Source organism: Mustela nigripes, chromosome 1 (assembly GCF_022355385.1).
Source record: "Mustela nigripes isolate SB6536 chromosome 1, MUSNIG.SB6536, whole genome shotgun sequence".
NCBI classification, from domain to species: domain Eukaryota; kingdom Metazoa; phylum Chordata; class Mammalia; order Carnivora; family Mustelidae; genus Mustela; species Mustela nigripes.
The window spans coordinates 269,598,819-269,621,281 of record NC_081557.1 but is presented as its reverse complement, the minus strand read 5'-3'; the positions used below and the strand labels follow the sequence as shown (position 1 = coordinate 269,621,281).

General features: G+C 51.9%; 1 protein-coding gene across 4 annotated transcripts in view; it reads left to right on the top strand.

Moving 5' to 3' along the window:
- Positions 1-2,497: 2,497 nt before the first annotated feature.
- Positions 2,498-22,463, top strand: part of TMEM150C (transmembrane protein 150C) — a 67,007-nt gene continuing 47,041 nt past the window's right edge. For 2 of the 4 annotated variants that reach the window (XM_059385948.1, XM_059385941.1), the window contains exon 1: positions 3,329-3,429. The gene's annotated coding sequence lies outside the window, so the exon portion shown is untranslated. Of the gene's footprint in view, positions 2,631-2,779; positions 3,171-3,328; positions 3,430-22,463 lie in introns of those variants that run through there. The other 2 variants (XM_059385966.1, XM_059385959.1) reach the window with 2 other exon arrangements.

Below are 22,463 nucleotides of genomic sequence, written 5' to 3'. Positions count from 1 at the left end.
GCCATCTCGCGCCCCCCCGCTTCCTGGGCAGGAGCGAGTTCCTTTCGCCTCTGACTGGCGGCCTCCAGTCTTGCCTGGGCCCCCGCCACCTGCAAACAAACCTCTGGAGGTGTTGCCTTTCCAGGCAAGCCTCTTGGGGAGGATCAAAGTCAAGCCCACGCTGTCTCACCCTCTCCAGACTTGTTTCCCATGGGAGTAAATTACTTCCCCTACCACGGTCTCTATCCCGTGTTCAGGCCACTCTTGCCAACTCTGGCCTTTTCGATTTCTCAAGCGTGAGGTAGACACCGGCCCATGGTGTTCCCCAAACTGCAGGGGACACATCCAGGGCTCTCTGAGAGCTCTGCCTAGAGTGCCTGTCACCAGACCTAAGGTGAGAGGAAAGCGCCCTCTGACCCGTCCCTGGGGAGTCGGGGGGCATAGGAGGGACCTCTTAGACATCTTCATTCCCTCTATGGAAACCTTTCTCTGACCCAAGCGGCCTCACCAACCCCCACCTCAACCTTTGGACATCTCTAAGTGAGACGTTAAGGGAACACCCCTTGCAAGTCCCAAATCACCGCCCTGCGCCTTGCTTGGAAGGTGAGAAGGGCTGACTCGTGTGTGGGGTGTCTGTCAAATGGAAATGAAATAATAGCTCCCATTTTATTTTTAAAGATTTTATTTATTTATTTATTTGTCAGAGAGAGAGAGCAAGCGAGTGCACAAGCAGGCAGAGTGGCAGGCAGAGGTGGAGAGGGAAGCAGGCTCCCTGCCAAGCAAGGAGCCCACTGCGGCACTCCATCCCAGGACCGTGAGATCATGACCTGAGCTGAAGGCAGCAGCTTAACCCACTGAGCCACCCAGGCATCCCTATAGCTCCCATTTTAACATCCTGTTACCAAATGTATTCTCTTTCTCTTTCTCTTTCCAATGGTCCCTATAAAGATTCCTTAATAGGTAGATGTTGGAAAAGATCAAATGCCGTTTCAACAAACTGCATAGTTTTGTTGTTTATTGGAGACTAACTTGAATTATCGGTGACTGGCACTAACTTCGTGGTGCAGAGTTTTATTACAACAAGATATACTGCAACTCCAGCGGCAGCAAGGATCCCTGAACCCCCGCAGTGTTATTTATAAGTCGTGCTTCTCTGCTTTTCCAACCAAACAAGGGACGTGGTTTGCATCGTAAACAACCACAAACTGGCTGCCTAAGAGAAAGGAAATGAGCAAAATACAGAATTTCTTAGAATTCTGCACGTTTTGTTGTGGTTTCTATTAGATAACCAGGTCTCATATCAGAAGAGCCATGGCCCCTACTCAGACCAGTGGACACCTGTGCTGTTCACTGAACACCGGTCAGTAGCGCGGTATCAGAATCACGATGCCTCCTCGTGGTCCTGGGGACTGATTAAGTCTCTGCATAATGATCTCCATCCTGTCCCACCGTGGCTGCGGCTGGCGTCTACTGGCAGGCCTTAAACCCTATTCGTTTTGTACTTAGCCCTTTCCTCAAAGCCCCAAGCATTTTGGAACACTGTCAACAAATCATTTAGGAACACAGGATGAATCTTTATGTACATTTTTTTAAAAGACAACCGGTTCTAGGAAAGTATTTCGATCTTACACACATATGTGATTTAAAATAGCACAGGTCATACTGAGTGCAGAGTGAACACATTTTAAGGCGTGCAGTTCGAAGAGCAATAAAAGGAGATAAGAGCGTAGATAAAGTTGCGTTTTGTTGGTCATCAGTTCTCTAGACGTTTCACTAGATGGCTCAGGACAGTGACAGACCTGGTCACAGCAACCAGCACTCCTTCGTGGCCAGTATTTTAACATAATGTCTTAGTTGTCGGTGTCACCGTCAGGAATACAGTTTCGTTCATACTTGGGGCTTATCCAGACGGACATCTTGGAGAGGAAGGTGGTTGTGATCCGGTGTTGCGGGCCGGCGGCGCTGAGCCCACCACCCTTGCAAATCCAAGTTGGTTTCTTAGGAGTGGGCCCGACTCTAAGTGACAGTGACATCTCAGATAAATTAAACATAGTGCAGGGGCTCTCAATCCTCCTGTGGAGAAAAGGAAGGACATTCTATAAATCGAGGACCCTTTTTCCAAGAAAGGCAGTGACTTAGTCATAGGCAGGTCAAATCAGCTACTTGTGAAAGTACCTTCCCCTGCCATCCCTGCTCCTCCCGGATCCCGACTCTGGGGTCTATGGTGGGAGCGGGCTCTTGTCTTTTTTTATTCTTTTAAGGGCCTTCGCGGGCGGTTCTGGTGTGCAGTTCAGGAGGGGTCGAGCTGTTTGGATGCGTCCGGAACTTCTGGGAGACGGTAGAGGGTCTGGCTAGCGGGTTCCTTCAGGCACCGCAGAGAGAGGTGTAGGGCCCGAGGCGCATGGAGGGGGAGGCCCTCACACCCGGCTGGGGTCATCCACGGATGGGACTTGGAGGGGCTCAGGGATCCCGTGGAGAGTGTGATGAGGGACCATCCCCGCAGACACGCACGGGCTGACCCAGACCCCTCAGGGGGTCCCGAGGAGCAGGAGTTTCGTCGCGAGCAGGTGGGCCGCACCCGCACTGCGCGGGGAGGTCCTGGCCTCGAGAGGCCGGCGGGCTGGTGGCCGCAGCACAGCGGCTCGCGCCGGGTGAGCAGGGCTGGTGGGGGAGGGGCGCAGGGGGTCGGGCCGGGGTTGAACCCTCGGCCCTGAGCCGCCGCGGACCCAAGGAGATGGGCGTGGCCCGGCCGGGGGCCGTCCTGGGGCGGGGGCGGGGGTCCTCCCGCGGGGCCGCGAGGAACCGGAGCCCGCGCGGGCGGGGGGACAATGGCGCGGGGCTCGCGGCTGCCCGAGGTCCCCGGCGCAGCGCCGGGTCGGCCGAGGTGGGGCGCGGGGGCGACTAGGACGCGGGACTGCGGTCTCCCCGCACCCTGACGCGGCCGAGCGCCCGCCGCGGGGTCGGAAGCCGGCGGGGCCCGGTCCTGCCGCGGGGGGAGCCGCCCCGGCCGCTGGTGCAGACCCGCGGGCGCGGACCCGAGGCGGCAGCCGGAAGGTCACCGCGGGTCGCGGAGAATCGCCTCCGCGCGGAGGGTCGCCCGTTCCGTCCTGCCTGTCCCCGGGCGGCGGCGGGCGCGTCCACGCGGGCTCGGGAACGCGGCGCTTCGGCGGGGCCGCGCGGCGCAGCGCCCGGTAAGGACTCGGGGCCCGGGGATGGGGGGGGCGGCGGCCGGAGGCCCGGGGGGGGGGGGGGGGGCCGGCCCGGGGGGGGCGCGCCGGGGGGGGCCCCCCCCCCCCGGGGGGGGCCGGGGGGGGGCCGCGGGGCGGGGGCGGGCGGGCGCGCAGGTCCCACCCCTTCCTGAAGGAAGCGCCCGCCTCGCCGCCGCCGCCGCTGCCTCCGCCGCAGGTCACGGCCCCGCCAGGCGACCGCGGCCCCGCCGCTCCCGACCAGGTAGGCGCGGCGCCCCCTCCTCCGCCGGGCCGCGGGGCAGCTGGGCGCGGGGGGCGCGGGGCAGCGGGGGCCGCGGGGCAGCCGGGGGCGGGGGCCGGCTCCGCGCCCAGCTTGGAGGCGGAGACCGGGGACGGCGGGCGCTGCTGCGGGACTGGGGCGCCGGGGTCCTCCCGGCCGCGGGGGCCCCGCTCCGCCCTGCCCCAGCCCCGCAGCGCCCCGGGCGCGGGTGCGCCCGGCCGAGCCCCCGCGGGGGAGACGCGCGTGTCCGGCCGCGCCGGAGCTGCCCCCGCCTGTCCCCCGCGCCTCGGTCCCCGCCGCCGCCGCCGCAGTCTGTCCGCCGAGCCCGTGCGCCGCCCGCCGGCCGCGGCCCCGTCCCGCGCGGTGACAGGTGTCCCCACGCGCCCACCCCCGCCGCACGGCCCGGCCCTTTGTTGTCCGGTGGACTCGGTCGGGAGCGACCCCAGGTTCGGTCTCCGGGGCTCCTGCCGCCGCGGCTCACTTGACCGTTAGCCGAGTCGGGCCGGCTCGGGCGACGGGGCCCCGGGAGGGACCGGGAGGGACCGGGAGGGGCCCGGAGGGGCCGGGAGGGGCCGGGGCGGCACGAGCTCGCCTCGCCCCGCACAGCCGCGCCGTCTCTCCGGCCGCACGCGGGCAGGACGCGGGCTTTTCGGCTTCTCCGCGCCGGCGGGGGCTGCCGGGTCCGCTCGTCTGTGGGAGCGACTCGCTGCGGGTGGCGGAGGGCGACCCGGTGCGCGGTTTTCCCCGCCTCAGAGGAGTGTCGCTCCCGCGTGAGACTCACGCTCCCCGCTCGGTGCTCGTCGCTCCCGTCCGCGCGTCCGGCCCCGAGCGCCCCACGGGGTCCCCACGCCCCACGGACGGTCCGCGGGGCCCGGTCCACTGCGCGGGGCCCGGCCGTGCTCGCAGCGCGTCCGCAAGAGCAGGGGCGGCCGGTGGCGGTTTCGAGGCCGGACAGCGGTGCGAGCTCCCGCTGGGGCATTTCTGCTCCGACCCGGGCAGGGTTCGGGGCGCGCGGCTGTCCCCGCCGGCCTGGCCGCAGGCGAGGGCGACTCTGGAGACCCCGCGGGGCCGGTAGCGAGCGGACCCGCTTACGGTTTCGAGGACGAACTCGTTGGGCTCGCGCGTGGGGGGTTTGCAGATCAGAGAGTTTGGGGCTCAGCCGTCGTGCGCGAAACCCCGCACTGTCTCCCCTCCGCGTCCCGGAGACGCTTCCAGGCTGCGGCCTCCTAAGGGGCGGCGCGTTTCCTCGGGGGGGCCGCAGCTCGGGCCTTCTAAGGGCCGGTGGGTTCTGGATTTGCTCCCCAGGTTCGTCGCTCGGGCACTGGCCATGGTAGACAGAAGGGAGGAAGTGCGGCCCGCGGGGACCAGCCCTGGTCGGTGCTGCCGACCTCGGACTGACGCGGCGGGAGCGGGGAAGCGCGGTCACTCTGCCGCCAGCGCGAGGCCGTCTGGGTTGTTTAAATCCAGGTTAAAGTATCTTTGTAGCCGTTGCTCAAGGCACAGATTTCTCCTCAAATCCTCTTACAGTGTGCTGTGCGCAGGGGAGCTGCGCCCGGCAGTGACTGTGCGAACCCAGTAGGGCCGGTGTTAGGCTTTGCTCTGGATCCGCCACACCCGTGTGTGCTGTGACCTTGCGGGGTGTCCGCTCGCGGCACCTGCTCTGCGGTCATCCACAGGGACAGTTCTTTGCGTCACTGCTTCGTTTCCCCTGTGCCCGGAGCGCACCTCCGGCGTCCAGCGGGCCCAGAGCCCGACGACGGCCTGCGGTCCCCACGCGGAGAAGCTGGCCGGGCCTGCAGTTTGAGCCTCTTGCTCCCACCAAACTCTGGCCACTGGGGATCATTTCAGGAACCAATGGAGCAAGACAGACACTGACAGGATAACGTATGACCTCTCAGTCTCCCCGTCAGCAGCAGAGTCTGTAGGTCCCAGAATCCATCCCACAGTGGTGATCAGTTCTGAGAGGCTGAAGTAAGATTTGAGCTAAAGGTCTCAAAAGTGTGATACAAACATCAAGTGTTCCTGAATCGGGGCCTACATTCATGACAAGCGAGGAGCACACTCTGGTGTGTAATAAAGGCTTTACCCGGAGCTGACGGCAGAAGTGCCTCCCTACTAACTCCAACGGCAGACTTCTCCTGGCTCTGCCGGTGGCCTGTGTCTCCATGGTTTCTCACCAACTGTTCTGAGTACTTTCAAACGAGCTTATCTAACGAGTTGTTGTTTTTGCCAAATACCCTTTCCTGGCGTGGTGGGATGGCGAAAGATAGCTTCTTGGCGATGGCAAGTCTTCATGGGAAGAGATTTCAGACAGATTTCAAGCAGTTGCAATGATAGTGTGAGGTAGCGTGGAATCTTTCGGCAGACCAACCTCGCTGCGGAGCAAGTCGAGCCAGCGCTGCTGAGTCCGGCTTGGAATTCTTCTACTGATTAAGAAATCAGCATTTTTCTTTTAGCCTCTGTAAATGGCCTTTCTCTATATTGGTGCTGTCCATAGGGGCGCCTGGGTGGCTCAGTGGTTAAAGCCTCTGCCTTCGGCTCAGGTCATGGTCCCAGAGTCCTGGGATCAAGCCCCACATCAGGCTCTCTGCTCGACGGGGAGCCTGCTTCCTCCTCTATCTCCCTTGCCTACTTGTAATCTCTGTCTGTCAAATAAATAAATATATTGGTGCTGTCCAGTAAAACTTTCTGTAGTTCCATCATTTGTCCGAGGTGCTGGCCATAAGCCACATGTGGCTGTTGAGCACTTGGTATGTGCCTCGTACAACTGAGGGACTTGATTCTAATTTTTATTTAATTTTAATTAATTTAAATAGCCACATGGGACTAGTGGCTATCATGCTGGACGGTGTAGCTCTAAACTGTTTTTACCTGTTTCCTGTAGAGATAACATTTAATGGCAATTCCTTTTTTTTTTAAGATTGACTTTATTTATTTAGAGAACATGAGTGGTTGGGGGGGGGGGGCAGAGGGAGGAAGAGCAAGAAAATCCCTGCACTAAGCATGGAGTCCAATGTGGGGCTCGATCTCACAACCCTGAGATCATGACCTGAGCCGAAATGAAGAGTTGGACCCTTAACTGACTGAGCCACCCGGGGGCCCCTGTTGGCAATTATTCTTTGGAAGAAAGTGGAAATAGGCAGTGATAGACCCAGAAATTAAATTTCACTCTGTCATCCTGCTGTTACCAAAACACTATCATTTACTCTAAAGGAGGTGTTTTATGCTGAAGTTTCAGCCCACTCTAAAAATTAAGTTTCCCTTTTAAATTTATACGTATTTGCTCACCCGCAGAATAAGCAATGTCCAGAGTGGTTTAGATGCTCGGCCCCGTGCGAGCAGGTGTTCTTCCACATCCTCGAATCTGCTATCTTGCACGTAATAGAATCATTTATTCTTTTTTTTTTTTTAAAGATTTTATTTATTTATTTGTCAGAGAGAGAGCAAGAGCGAGCACAGGCAGACAGAGTGGAAGGCAGAGTCAGAGGGAGAGGGAGAAGCAGGCTCCCTGCGGAGCAAGGAGCCCGATGTGGGACTCGATCCCAGGACGCTGGGATCATGACCTGAGCCGAAGGCAGCTGCTTAACCAACTGAGCCACCCAGGCATCCCATAGAATCATTTATTCTTAAAGTTGGTTTCTGTGCTTCTAGATTTCTCAAGGGGAGGCACGTTTGAAGAAGAGGTGGTAGGTGAGGGCTGATGCACCACCATTCTCCCGTCTGATTCCCGTTCCTGTCTAACAGTCACAGAAATCCCGTGAAAAAGCCAACAAATGAGTACCCCCGCCTCAGGGAGCGGCTGAGGCCACTGGGGGAGGCTTCATGAATTTAGGAAATGTTCCATGTACTCCTGTTTTGGTTTGTCGTTGTTTTTGAGGTCTGCCGTGCACCGTAACATGGTCAAGCCTCCAAGACGAGACACATGTTCTTGCTTAACTTTCTTCTTATGTTTCCAAAACGTTTTCATACACCCTTACAGTATTTTTCAAACCATGTGTCCTGAGTCATGGAATTGATGTAAAAGGTTAAGGTCAGTGTTTTGTTTATTGTTTTTTTAATGAAATGAAATACACAGTGGAATAGGAATTCTCTCTCTGTGTCCCTCTCAGTGGGAGCTGCTAGCGACTGGTGAAATTTTTGCTTCTCCCACGTCGGGCAAATACAAGGCCACAGGGAGGGTGGTGACAGAAAGCACAACATTACCAGGACCCTCGGACTCAAATCCTGACGCTGCAATGCCCGGTCCTTATATAGTGAGCACTGTATAAGCAGGGTCATTATTTCTAGTATTATTATATGAGTGTTTGTGTGTCTCTTGGATCATGATATCAAATATTGCCTTTGAAAGTAGACTCAGGACCCACTTTTGGGAAGCATTGATCTAAGGCCTCCACAGATCACTGAGTACTTCCCAAGGGCCCCCAAGGAATGCTTCACATGTATTACATTGCTTCTCACTACAGTCCTGTGAGCCTCGCCGCGATCCCATGGTACCTCCAATCCCAGGAAGTCGGAGAGGCAGGATGTGAGCCCCAGGCAGTCGGTGACAGATCCTCACCTTCCACACTGCAGTGTGACAGCGATGTGCAGGGGGACAGCGGCACACCTGTGAGGCTCAGACATTGTGTAGCCTTGCACAAGCACAGAAGTGAGCAGACCACAGCTGTCGTCTGAGTAAGATGAATCCTGTTGGGTGGGTGGGGAGTCACTCTGTGTTTAGTCGCTGTCCTTATGCCAGGAGAGACCTTGCTGCTCCCAGCCTCTGGCCCCTGAAAGTGAATGCCCTGGATCAGGAAGCCTGGGGACCAAAGAAACGCAAATTACCCAAAGACTGACTACAGACTGTGTGGGCTTCCTTCCTTCCTAACCCCTCGCTGACTTCTACCCACTGCTTTGTAGCAAGTCGTCCCATATGGTCTGAATAGATAAGGTCCATCCCCTAAATCTCCCACTTTTTACTACATTCTAAATTGTTTTTTGGAATCACTTCTTGCCTGTGTTTCGTGATATGTATATATTTTTATTTGTAATAGACATACAATAGTATAATACTTTCAGATGTACACCATGCTGATTAGGTATTTGCATATGTTGCAAAAGGACTAAGTCAGTCTAGTTAACCTCCCTCAGCACATAGAGATAGATATTTTTTCTTGGGATGAGAACTTTTGACATCCACTCTCTCAGCAATCTTCGAATGCAGAATACAGTATTATTTACTGCAGTCACCACCCTATACATTATATGCCCAAGACGACTTTATTTTATAACTGGAAGTTTGTACCTTTTGATTTCACTTTAATATAATAAATGGAAAGAGTGTTGTTTTCAGAATTTTATGTATCGGGGCAGCCAGGTGGCTCAGTTGGTTGAGCATCTACCTTCGGCTCAGGCCATGATCCCAGGGTCCGGGGATGGAGCCCCGTGTCAGGCTCTCTGCTCAGCAACGGTCTGCTTCTCCCCTCCCTCTGCCTGCTGCTCCCCCTGCTTGTGCGCGCTCTCTCTGTCAAATAAATAAGTAAAATCTTTTTTAAAAAAGAATTTTATGTACAAGGAGAGGTCTTAAAACAAGCTGGAAATTTTTTTTTCCCTCACCTAGTGTCATCTAGAAAGTAAAACCAAATTCATTTTGGAAGGAAGGTTTCAGTTTTCCCTAAAGGTCAAACTAAATCTGAGCGACCACATGTCCATGGACTTCATCAGGCAGACGAGAAGAGGAAACAGCTTGTCGTCTCGGCTACTTTTCTTCTTTGGACTCCATGGGTAGAGTCTGCACCCCTGTCTCCAGAGGTGGACACTTCTGAAGCTTTGAACGACATCTGAATGCCTCCAGGACATTCTGGAGATTTTAAAGGAGTGCAGCGAAGGTCTTTGAAAACGTGCCGGAGGTCGTGTAATACTTTTAGGCAAGTGTAGGCAACGCTTAAGAAGTCATCGTGAGGGCGCCAGGGTGGATCAGTGGGTTAAGCGTCTGCCCTGGGCTCAGGTCATGATCCCAGCATCCTGGGATCGAGTCCCACATCGGGCTCCCTGCTCAGCGGGGGATCTGCTTCTCCCTCTGCCTGCTGCTCCCCCTGCTTGTACTCTCTCACTCTGTCTGTCAAATAAATAAATAAAAATAAAATCTTAAAAAAAAAAAGTAATTGTGATTAACTATGGCAGTAGAGGAAATCAGCCTGTAGTTTAAATGGTGTTATTTAACTGTGCAGTAATTATAATGAATTCTAATGGTTTTCAACTGAATGTAAACATAAGTGTCTCCAAAAATAGCAGAGCCTTACTGTTCATCAAACATTTCACTTATTAACAAAGTAGACTGCTTCCTGGTTTTTTTTTTTTTACACTTATAATGATTTAGCTGCCACAGAAAATAGTTTAGATGGTAATAATGGGAAGTTTTAAGGCATAAATTAAAACCGTACACGGCCAAGGGCACCTGGCTGGCTCAGTTAGTAGAGCATGTGATCTGGGGTTGTGAGTGCAAGCCCCATGCTGGGGGTAGAGATTACTTAAAAACAACAACAATAACAAAAACAAAAACAAAAGCGGGCCCCTGGGGGTTCAGTTAGTTAAGCCTCGGCTCATGGTCTCAGCTCAGGTCTTGATTTCAGGGTCATGAGTTCAAGCCCTCTGTTGGGCTTCACACTGCGTGTGGAACCTACTTAGAAAAACGAAAAACAGGGGCACCTGAGTGGCTCAGTCAGGTAAGCATCTGCCTTGTCTAGGTCACAATCTCGGGGTCTCGGGACCGAGCCTCACGTGGGGCTCCCTGCTCAGGGGGGTCTCCTTTGCCTCCGTCTGCCTCTCCCCCAGCCCCACTCCTGCTCTCTTTCTCTCCCAAATAAATAAATATCATCTTTAAAACAAAAAACAAAAGCAAAAGACAAACAAAAAACAAAACAAAACAAAACAACAAGAAGAAATCTGTACATAGCCAAAATGGACATGATAGTATTTAAACTGGTCTGGTTAATAAAACAGCCTTTCAAATTATCTTTCATTTTATTGACTTATGAGTGAAAGGTGGTTTTTCTTTTTTTAAAGATTTTGTTTATTTGAGATAGCAAAAACAAGAGATAGAGCGAGAGAGAGCAAGGAATAGGGCAGAGGGAGAGGGAGAAGCAGGCTCCCCGCTGAGCAGAGAGCCCGATGTGTGGCTCCATCCCAGGACCCTGGGATCATGACCTGAGCCCAAGGCAGAAGCTTGACTTGAGCCACCCAGGCGCCCCACTGAAAGGTGTTAATTAAGAAATACTGATACCATTGTAAAGCCATTTCAAATAGATACTATTTTTTACTGCACCTGGACTGTTTGTAAATTAGAATTCCATAATGTAATTATTCTGGAAATTCTAGTGGAAATGTATCTCCTGGAATTCCTGAGTTCTTCTTTTCAATAAAATTTTTAAAATGTATTTACGTAGAAACACGAGCAACTAAAAATACCTGCATGCAATGGCAGTAATATGAACTCATGGGGGATAGTTTTTCTTTCTTGTGGGATTATGTTCCCACATGCCCTAGACTTAGAAAATTTTGAAAAATTTTCCAGGCTTGTCCGTGACAGCACAGGGTTCGCAAGAACAGGATTTATCACCCTATAATTTTAATAGCTAATAGAATTGTTCCTGAATAAACTGATTATTTTTTCTATGGCATTTTGATTGGTGTTTTTCCATTTTATTTTGAGCTTCTATGTGGCATAACGATTGATTTGTATGAAAAGGAGTGGGTTGCCATTTGCATGCCAAAATCTTGATTTTCTATGTATGCATGTAAAAATAAAGACAAAGTTTTCCCATTAACTGATTTGGGGAAAGGACGTCCTTGTGATCAAAGAGTAGCACATGGTGATCTTTTAAGATGAGGCCATCGAACAAAGTGAGCGTTTACTTGTAGGGCCACAAACTTGGCAGTTCGCCAGCGGTGTTCTCTGTCAGCCATTGGACAATATTTCTGCCGTCCCTCGCATGTTCCCTCGCCCGGAGGGACTTTTTCTTCACTGCTACTTCCTCCTTATTCATAACACAGGTTTTAACTCCTTTCAGCCCCTGGGAAATTAAAGAGGATTGTTCTGGATAACTGCTCCCCCAATGAGCATTTCTAAGAGCTAGAAAAGCCTTAGGAAGTCAGATAATTTACTTCTTAGAGTCGTGGCATGACCACAGTCATCACAGAAAGATATCTAGGCTCCGTTCTACTTTTAGCCTGTGAATATTTTACACCAGTTCTTGACATATTGTCTGTCCGGGCTGACTTCACGGCACTCTGACGTTGAACCTAGGCTCAGTTCCGTTTCAAGTGTCTCCTGGTTTGCTTGCTTGTGGCACATGTATCTTGCCTTTTCCAATTAAGACACATCCTCCGCACGTCCCCTGCATTTGGACGGGTCTTTAAGAAGAGAGGCACTGGCTGCAACTTTGTCCTGGGTTGTGTTTCCCAGCACGTGTGTGTAGCGAACAGTCTTGGATGATAGAGGTGGCGTTGCCCTCGAGCAACGGGCAGGCATGCGTCCATCCAGTATGAAGGACACGGGTCCGCAGGGCGGCCTTCCTGTCCAGGAACGCTCCTGCCTGTGTGTGCAGGGGCCACGTGGCCCTTGTTGTGACACCTGTAGACGTCAGAGCTGGAGGACGGTTACGAGAAAATGCAGGTACTCTAGCTATTGCTGTCGCTGAGAGTAATACAGTCATCTGTCCCTGACCCAGGAGCCCCGAGTCTTCTTCAGCATCCATGACTTGTGCAAATAGCATAAAATCCCAGAATTTCCCAGTTCTCAGACACCAATTCTGTGGGCTATTATGAAACTTGAATAAGGTAACGAATAGAAGTCATTTAACACGGTGCCTGGCAGACAGTAATTGCCTGATAGATGTTAGCTGTGAGTTATTACCGAGCTGGCTATTAACTCTGAGGTGCGAAGGCGAGTCCCAGATTCTTGTCTCCAACTTGTATCTTAAGGTAGTGGTTTTTCAAGCTGTAGGTCAGCAGGGCTATGAAAACAGACGAGTAGATTAATTTTTATAATGAAACAGAAAATACAATAGAATAGAATAATAAAGAAAACATCCAAGTGCAGAATTTGTAGTAAGGATAAATACTGATTTCTGAAATATTTCTTTTCAGTTATATACATATATATCTGTATATTGGATTGTGATATTAAATACTTCTGTTTACTGTCAGTCTTGGTCAAAAAAGTTGGAAAGCCACCACTGCCCTAATACCTGTAATGGAACTACTCAGAACTGTTGTTCATGGGAGCCTAGAATTCCTGTCCTAGTTCTCATTCTGGAAAAGGCGTATAAAGGGCCGCTTTCACCTAGGTGTGGCTGCTCAGAAGGAATGACCAGAAGTTCAGTTTGTTTACCCTCTGCAAACCATTTTGCCCGTGATTAACAGAAAATCAATATAGCCACAGGTTACTTTCAGAAGAAGGGGATTAGGGACACCTGGGTGGCTCAGTGGGTTAAAGCCTCTGCCTTCGGCTCAGGTCATGATCTCAGGGTCCTGGGATCGAGTCCCGCATCGGGCTCTCTGCTCAGCGGGGAGCCTGCTTCCCCCTCTCTCTGCCTGCCTCTCTGCCTACTTGTGATCTCTGTCTGTCAAATAAATAAATAAAACCTTAAAAAAAAAAAAAGAAGAAGAAGAAGAAGAAGGGGCCTGGTAGTTGTTGTTAGCCTCCGCCACTAGAACTTTCTGCGGTAATGGAAATGTTCCCTTTCCGCATCTTGCCATATGGTGGCCACTCTGTGTTGAGCAACTGAATGTGCAACTGAGGAGCTGAATTTTTAATTAAAATTTTTAAAAATCTGGATTAATTGAAATTTAAATAGCCACGTGGAGGCCCTTGGACAGCACAGTTTTATTCAAACTGAACACAAAGTTGTGCTTTCCTCCAGTACAATTAACTGTGTTGTGGCTTCGGTACTGCCCCAAGTGCAGCACCCTTCCACTGCGTGGTTCAGACAACCACTGACCCTTGCCCGGGCCCGCTGGGCGGACATCAGGGTGAAGACGTGCTTGAGGAGCGGCTACCTTGGACAGCGCCACACACCAGGAGAAGACGTCTGGTTGCTGGGGGCAGAGCCTCTCAACCCTGACTGTACAATAGAATCATTTGAAAATCTATAAAAATCCAGGCTGCGCTCCAAACCAAAGAAGACATTGTTTATTTTTTTTAAGATTTTATTTATTTATTCATGAGAGAGAGAGAGAGGCAGAGGGAGAAGCAGGCTCCCTGCCTGATGCCTGGCTGGATCCCAGGACCCTGAGATCATGACCTGAGCCAGAGGCAGTCGCTTAACCATCCGAGCACCCCAGGTGCCCCAAATCAGACATTGTTTAGACGTTCCTGGGGTGCTCTTTCATTTCGTCATCTGGGAGCATCCCCGGCTGGCAGGACAGGCTCGCCTGTGGTCCCCAGCTGGCAGGGGAAGGGGCACATGAAAGACAGCGGACCCCTCTCTTCTCTTACAGATAAAGACTCCAGCTGATCTCTGGTGTGGAGAGCTGAGCTGTTTCCTACCTGGTTGCCCTTGCACCAGAAGTCAGTCCCCTTGCTCAGTGGGCCAAAGTGCAAATTTTTGTGTGACAAAACTGAGCTTCAAAGAAGGAAAATATAGTCTGTTACTGACCTGACTCACATGCGCAGTACTTACCATTTATATACCCAGCAAACGTTTGTAGACGTCTGCCTGTGTGTTTGCGGGAAGGCGTGCCCCTTCTGTCCGGCGGGGGAGGCCCACACAGTAATAGTTATCCGACCTCAGAGGAAGCGCAATGTGGAGAGAAAAGCCCCTGGGTGCCTCGAGAGCACTGCCAGGGCTGGGTGTCCTGGGTCGAAGAGCAGAGACATCAGAGGGTTTCTGAGAGACACGGACACACAAGTTGAACCTTGTAGGATCAGAAGGAACAGTCACATCTAAGAGGCGGAAAATGAAGGAAAGAACAGATACGACCTGGGAGGCGGCCCTGGCCTACGTCTTCTGGCCCTTTACTGCTGAGACTCTAAGACAGCTCCCTCCTGAGGGAGGCCCGTGCTGCAGTTTTAGCAAACTTCTTGGGATATCCTCATCCTAACTGGTTTTTGTCATTTATTTATTCACTCGATTATTCATTCCACGTGATTTATTGAGGTGTTACTATACGGAGACGTATCTAGGTGCTGGAGATAGAGCAGAGAACAAAACAGACGCATTCCTGCCCTCCGGGAGCTGTACAGTCTATGGGAGAAGACCAACCAGAAATGGGTAGATAAGGAAATAGATAGCGTACAACGAAGGGACGAATGTGCTGTGGAGAAAAAGAAGTCATGGGAAGGAAGCTGGAGACGCGTGAGAACTGGAAGCCTCCGAGCACGCTGTCTCTCTGCAAACTTAATAGCATTTCCTGCCACTTTTCTGAAACTAGACTGGGTCCTGCATTCTCTTTCTTTTGTTCAAGCCTGGCCATCCACCGACGTCCGGAGCCCTGTGACCTCCTCCGTCTTCCACAGTCTGCGCCAGTGAGACCTCTCACACCCACCTGCCTTACCTCCGCCCGCCATATATCGTAACTTGCATTTTCATGGCTTCTTAACGTTTTCATTTCTGCTCCTCTTTTGAATCCCCCCATTCTTTCCCTCCGCACCCCAGGGAGCCCACGCTGAATGAAGCCCTTGACCTTCCGCTGATTGCTCTCTCCCTCCTCTGTGGGTCGCTGCATGGAAAGCCGTGTCATCCCCAACTCTTAAGACCATGGTAAACCGCCTTCTACGCCTCTCAGCACACTCTCCGTCCAGCTCCCAGGCACTTCATTCATTTCTCGGGTTGCTGGCTCTGCGCCTGCCCTGCCTCCCGCCTCCCCATCTCTTGTCCTGACTCTCAGCAACAGCAGTCGTCCTGGATCATCAGACCATAGATCTGGCCTCAAAATCCACAGGACCTTTTCCATAAGTTCACCTCCAACTAAACCGTAGCTGTTCACTCCCAGGCCTCCACCCAGGTTCTTGTGCTATTGGGACTTTTCCACCTCAGACATCATAGCCTCAGTGTCCCCTTCCCTGGGCATCCCCGTGTTTCCTTCCAGCTGCCTCACACCCTCCTCCCGCCACTGCTCAGCTCCGCAGAGGCTCCAGGCTCCGACTTCCTTCAGGGGCCCCAGCTCTTCCTTAGAAATGCAAATGGAGGGGCGCCTGGGTGGCTCAGTGGGTTAAGCCGCTGCCTTCGGCTCAGGTCATGATCTCAGGGTCCTGGGATCGAGCCCCGCATCGGGCTCTCTGCTCAGCGGGGAGCCTGCTTCCCTCTCTCTCTCTCTCTGCCTGCCTCTCCATCTACTTGTGATTTCTCTCTGTCAAATATAAATAAATAAAATCTTTAAAAAAAAAAAAAAAAGAAATGCAAATGGAGTCCCCTGATCCTCAGAGGATGTGGTTTTCTTTTTTGCACGTCTTTAAGGCCAGTCCATTCCCTGAACCCCGAATGCCTTCTCTCATCCTTCCTTCGGGACCTTGGCTCTGTTGACAATCCTCTTTCTTCTGGGTCATGTACCTCTGCCCTTTACTGGCCCCTCCCCTTAGCCAAGCACCCACCGGTCACATCCAGAAAAATAATTTTCTTAGGTTAAGTAAATTAAGATAGATCATGCCAACAATACTATACTGAAAATTGGAATATTGGAATATTGATGGGGATACGTGTGTGTGTGTGTGTGTGTGTGTGTGTGTGTGTGTCAATCACACGGAGAGGTGATCACAAAAATAAGTTAAAAGATATTTAGACAGATTTATTAACTGATTTTCTTTTTAAAATTTATTTCTTTATTTTTAATTTTGTAGTAGAGCACGTATAGTAGAAAGTCACTCTCTTAACCAGTTTTAAGTGCACGGTCAGTGGTGGTAAGTTTACTCACGGTGTTGTGCACCCAGCCTCCAAAACTCTTTTTATCTTGCGAAATTGAAACTGTACCATTGAGCGACTCCCCCTTTCGCTCTCCTTCTCCAGTCCCTGCAGCCACCATTCTGCTCTCTCTGAATTCGACTAGTGCAGGCGGCTTGTGTCAGTGGGATTCTGCAGTGTTTGTCTTTTTATGACTGGCTTATTTCACTTAGCATGACGTCCTGGAGGTCTCTCCATGCTGTAGGATATGTTCGAATTTCCTTCCTCTTGTAAGGCAGAGTATTACTACCTTGTAGGTGTAACCCTATTGCTAAATGATTCCATTTTTGAAGTTATTATTAGTATAAACACACACACACATAACAGATTGCACAACAAGATGTTAACCGTGGTTCTCTCTCTCCGTTGTGGAATTCTGAATACTTTTCGCCCTTTCCCTGACCTGTACCTTCTAAAGTATTTGCAGTGAGCCTCCTTCTCTGTTGTAAAAGCCAAGGAGACTCTTCCTTGGTGACGGTGGGTCACACCCGCAGTCGGCACCTGCCGGGCTGCAGGCCGCCCCCTCACCTGCCCCCACTCTGCTCTGAGCCCCGCCAACCCCAGGCTTCTGCATGCGCAGCCTTTGGAGGCCTTGGAGCCCTCGCGTGCCTCTTGCTGCGGCCGCATGGGAGACCTCCCCGTCCCTGCAGACGCAGCCCAAGGTCATTTCCTCCTTCATTGCACACCCCCTGCCCTCAGTGCCAGGTCGGTTCCTCCCTCTGGAGCTCCCCAATCCCCCGTACCTGTCTCTGGTGCTGTATCCTTTCCTAATGGACGGTGAGCACCTCGGGGCGAGTACTCTGCGTTCGTCGGTGGACTCTCAGCCGGTGGCACAGAGCCTGGTAGATGAGCCGAGCAGCCTGGGGAGCCTCTGGCCCTCAGAGGGGCTGGAGCGCAGGATGCTGAGAGATGCGGTTGGAAAGAACTTGCCCTGAGGCTGTTTTTCCACCACCTGCTGTTGCCCCTTGCATGAACGATGTATTAAAAATACATTTTACTAAAAATTAATTTGACTTTTTAAGAGATTTTATGTATTTATTGGAGACAGAGCTAGCTAGAGAGAGCAGCAGACCCCCCCCCCCCCCCACACACACACACACACTGAGCAGGGAGCCCAACGCGGGACTCGATCCAAGACCCTGGGATCATGACCTGAGCCCAGCAAATTCTTAACCGACAAAGACAACCAGGCGTCCCTACATTTGATTTTAAAATCATTCAAAGACACCCCATTTTTATCTTAATAATGCCGGTGAGCTCTGGCCTGGTCCTTGGTCTCCCGTGGTGCGTGTTTGGTAAATCCCTGATCATCTCCTTGGTCCCCACCCAGCTCCCTGTGAGCAAACCTCCCTTCCTTCAGTTCTGCTGGTCGACAAGCTGGAACAGGAGTTGGGGGGGGGGGGCTCCTTCGTCATCCCCCGCCCGTCACAGGCAGTGACTAGCAGCCTCCACCACGGGTCCGACTGCTGCCGGTCAAGCCCGGTCGGAGAAGGGAAGGAGTGAAGCGATGCACTGCTGCTCCGGCTCGGAGCCCCTGGTGAGGGGAGACAGCGGAGGACGCTTGCCCGCTGCCCTTGACCTGGCAGCGAACATCATACTGTAGTAGTAGTTCACACGGAGGAGCCGTCGCGGGCCACGCACAATTGCGGAAACACATTTCAGGCGCGCCTGGGGGACTCAGTCGTTAAGTGTCTGCCTTCAGCTCAGGTTATGATCCCAGAGTCCTGGGATCGAGCCCCCTGCGACGGGCTCCCTGCTCAGCGGGAGGCCTGCCTCTCCCTTTCCCACTCCCCCCTGCTTGTGTTCCCTCTCTCGCTGTGTCTCTCTGTCAAATAAATAAATAAAATCTTTAAAAAAAAATTTCATAGGCTTGTTTGGGTAAGTAGTTTTGGATAGTTCCCTTCCATTGTAAATGAAGGATTCTAGTCCTCCTTTAGGAAGTATGAGAGGGGCAGATGAGAAGATGAAAAACAGTTTTTTTTTTTAAAGATTTTATTCATCTATTTATTTGATAGTGAGAGAGATCACAAGCAGGCAGAGAGGCAGGCAGAGAGAGAGGAAGAAGCAGGTTCCCCGCTGAGCAGAGAGCCCGATGCAGGGCTCGATCCCAGGACCCTGAGATCATGACCTGAGCTGAAGGCAGAGGCTTTAACCTACTGAGCCACCCAGGTGCCCTGAAAAATAGTTTTAGTTACTGGGGAACTTAATCAGTTGGGACCCTCTTCAGCTTCTCAACCCACAAGGATTTATATTGGTTTTTCTTAAGGAAAGTGGTCCAGTATGAGTGACTCACCCAAAGCACCTGAAATTATTTTAGCAAAAATTATTAATGATACGACACTTTGTATCTGAAATGAAACATTTTGCAACTTTTGGACCAGTGTGTGGTTCATTGGCCTGTCGGCACCCGAATCACAGTGGCTTCCTGTAAAGTCTCCTTCTTACCAACCAGCTCTGTTGCGGCTCGGCCAGACTGGAGAACCCTGCTGGCTGTGCTGTCCTGCTGGCAGTACTGTTGTCGTGTTTTCTTTTCTTACTGCCACACCACAAGGAGTGACAACACTCCTGAGAATAAGCGTTAGACTCGGAGATGTTAATAACGGCCTTTAAGTCTCGGCCTTCCCGTCCTCATTTCTGGCTGCGCGCTCGGATGAGTTACTTAATTCACGGAAGCTTCGAGTTTCTGTTGTTCATCAGTAAATGGATCTGTGTGTCCGTCTTGCTGACTAGGCTGCGGGCTCCCCCACAGGAGGGGTCGTGCTTCATCCATCCTTCGAAACTCAGTACGTAGGACGAGGCCTGGCAGGTAAGAATTCTGCGCGTATTTGCCGGGCAAACCAGATTCATCTTCCTTCCTCCCCTCGTCGGTGGTTTCGAGGAGCGGTGGGACGTGCAGCGGCGGAGTGTGTGATGCTGGGCTCTCGGGCTCTGGAGTCACCCCCCGGGGGCCGAGTTCTGGCCCCGGCATCCCCAGCAACGGGACGCTGGACAGGTTATCCTCCGTGCGTCTGTAGACACACGTGATGGATGTACCTGCCTCCTCGGGTTGTGAGAACTCGCCGCTGTGCCTGTCCGAGGGTCCGGGCTCTGTACGTGCCAGTTCTTGGTGTGACACGTGAAAAGCTTTTCAAATTGCTGCTCAGGTAAAGGTGACAATTTTTCCATGAGGTCTTGCCAAGGATCAAATGCTCCGAAATACTTAACAGTAATGTGTCTTTCCTTGTCTTCCCGCGTGGTAATTCCTTCTGTTTCACATTCTCTAAAGCCCAGGTAGGGTGTCTTTCATGGGGGCCCTTTAATAAAAAAACTCACGGCTCACTCTGATATAAAATATAAGGTTCGGGGACACCTGGGTGGCTTGGTCGGTTAAATGTCTGCCTTTGGCTCAGGTCATGATCCCAAAGTGTTGGTTGGGATCAAGTCTCACATCAGGCTCATGGCTTGGCAGGGAGCCTGCTTTGCCCTCTGCCTGCTGCTCCCCCTGCCTGTGCTCTCTCTGCCAAATAAATACATAAAATCTTTTAAAATAAATAAAATATCAGGTTCAAAGAGGGCCTAACCTTGGGCTGTTCCTGGCTGAGACCAGCTGCCCGCTCTCTTCCCACTGTTTGCGGTACAGAAATCGCTCTGGTCAGTTCCCAGCATTACAGATTTTGAAGATCACGTGAAATGATAAGGATTTCGGAGGTGAGGGCACAGCGGCAGGTCCTCCGCTGACGTCCTCTTTTGCTGTCTCTTCCCGGGTCTGTCGTGCGCGGCGCTGTCTGTTCATCCTCCGGACATTTCTCCTCCATAAGGTCTCCCCGTCCAGGGAGCCTCGGAGAAAGTGCCTTAGTTATGGGACCAAACCCAAGTACTAGTGACATTCAAGGCCGTGCGCAATGGGAACCCATTCTATCCATGGTTTTATCTATTTATTTTATCGACTCTCTTTCTCCCAATTCCTCTCCAACGTACACTTTTCCCACCCACTCACCTGAACAGTCTTGGCTTCTCTCATTTTCCTGGTTCTCACACCAAGATGCCCTGCTAGGCCCATGGTGTTTGTCTACCTTAGTGCGCCGCCCCGTGGATTCTACGTCTTGTTGAGCACTGAGCAGCTTCTGTCCACGTGTCTGCGTTTCCCTGTATTGAATCTCGAGCTTGGTCAGGTGCTATTTAAAAATGCTCATGAGGACTCCGACTGTTGACTTGATATCAGAAGCTGATTAGCTGGGCATTGAGGGAAACTGCGCTGTTTTATATGTGTAGGTAAAAAAGTAAAAATCAAAAATTAACATTGCCTCTTGGCAGCTGTGATTCCACCCACCGCACACAGCCCGGACCGAATGTGGCAAAACAGACACCGCTGGGGAGCGGGTGGGGCTGCGGCGGCCGTTACCGGGCGCCTCGGTCTCTGCTTCTTGACATTCGTCCCAGGGCCAGCGCAGCCGCTTCGGGTGGCAGCGTCTCCTCCCTGCTGAGCCCCGGCTGGAGCGGAGAAGCCAGAGCCGGAGCCTCGACTCACCCACGTCGGTAGCGGACGCTCGGGGACGGTCGCGAACACGTTAGCTGCGGCCTGGTCTGGGCTCCTCCCCGAGGGAGTCTGACTTGCACGTGTCAGCTCAGTCTCTGCTAGTTGAGCGCATCTTCCACGGTCCCAGGATTTCATTCCGGAGTGAGACCGTCGTGCCGGAGCAGAAACGCTGCGTGTGTCACGGCCGCCAGCCTCTCCTCCTGCCTCCCCCTCCTCCTGTTCCTCTCCTTCTCCTGGCTGCATCCGAAGCGCAGACAGAGCCCTGGGCTAGGCCCGGGAGGGAAACGGTGCCTTCGCTCTCAGAAGCCACAGCCCAGCACGGGAGACACACGTGGGAGCAGCCGTGTTCTACCCAGAACGTGAGGCTGAGCTACATAAGAGGGTGCCGGGGTGGCTCAGTCGTTTAAGCGTCAACTCGATTTCAGCTCAGGTCGTGATCTGAGGGTCCTGGGATACAGCACTGCCTCGTGGGGTACAGCCCTGCCTTGGGGGATACAGCCCTGCCTTGGGGGGTACAGCCCTGCCTCGGGGGGTACAGCCCTGCCTTGGGGGGTACAGCCCTGCCTCGTGGGGTACAGCCCTGCCTTGGGGGGGTACAGCCCTGCGTCGGCTCCGTGCTCAGCCAGGAGTCCGCTTGAGGATTCTCTCCTGCTCCCTCTGCCCCTCCCCCTAAAATAAATAAATAGATCTTTTTTTAAAAAAGTAAATGGTGACATAAGCAAACCAGTAAAAATGAAGAGAAAGGGAAGCGTGAAAAGTATGTAATTTGCATAAATCATACTACGTTTCTAGGATGTGCCAAGCTGTGTGCTAGGTAATAATTGTGTGATGGTAACCTCACGGCAAGGACAGGAAGCAGGTAGGTATAGGAGTCTACTTTTCCAAAAAATAAACTAGAACACAGTCCAATAGAGGCAGAGCTGGGACTGAATTCTGGACCACTCTTTCACTATACCAGCCTGCTCTTATGCCACTATAAAAATAAAGTTGCATCAGTAAATTAAAAGATTTAGAAGTACCAGGGGTGCTTTTAAATAGCCACAAAGCTCTGGATGGGCTCACATTCCCTAGAGGAAATTAACCAGGGTAAAAAGGAATAAAATGCAGAGAAATAACAAGCAGAATAAAACAACTTTTTAAAGGAAATATCTTTCAGTTTTGAAGCCTCTAAAGTAATGAATGCTAATCTTTTATTAATTTAATAGCCGAAAGAACAGGCAGAGACATTGAATGACTTATTTTGTGAAATCTCCAAATAAAACTAACTTCCTTCAGGATTATTAAGAAGGTTTTAAAAAGGTTCTTAAACACAAATTCTTTTATGTGGTTGTGTTTCGACTATAATGTGTTTCATTCCAGATGAACTTTACAAATACTGTCAAATTCCAAATTAATCCCCTTGAGTTGTCTTTTTAATTGAATTCCGGATATCTCTAAATTAATGTGGCAAGAGTGGCTTTCTTCACAGTACTCTAATTAACCCTCCAGGAACATTTATTTAAGTTTTTGTGTGTCACGGAGTTTTGTGGGGTTTTTCATGTATATCTCTTATTACAGATAGTCTTAGATATTTTATGGTTTTT